Source organism: Mycetomoellerius zeteki, unplaced genomic scaffold (assembly GCF_001594055.1).
Source record: "Mycetomoellerius zeteki isolate Tzet28-1 unplaced genomic scaffold, Tzet1.0 scaffold636, whole genome shotgun sequence".
Taxonomy (NCBI): Eukaryota; Metazoa; Arthropoda; class Insecta; order Hymenoptera; family Formicidae; genus Mycetomoellerius; species Mycetomoellerius zeteki.
Window position 1 is genome coordinate 239,906 of NW_017257650.1, and position 258 is coordinate 240,163.

Below are 258 nucleotides of genomic sequence, written 5' to 3' on the forward strand. Positions count from 1 at the left end.
ATCGTTGATGATATTATGCAGATATAACGAAAAATAATATAATGGACTGTTAGTAGATGATACAATAATTCTTAACGGGTTCCCCTGTTTATGGATCTTCGTTAAACCGTATGCCCTTGGAATAATACCATCAGTCGTGACTAACCTTCGATTTCAACTTGTCGAAAAACTAAAAGATATTTACATCGAACCTGACTATTTGCTAGTATCATTAGATGTAGTTTCTTTGTTTACGAATGTTCCCATAGAGTTAGTGTC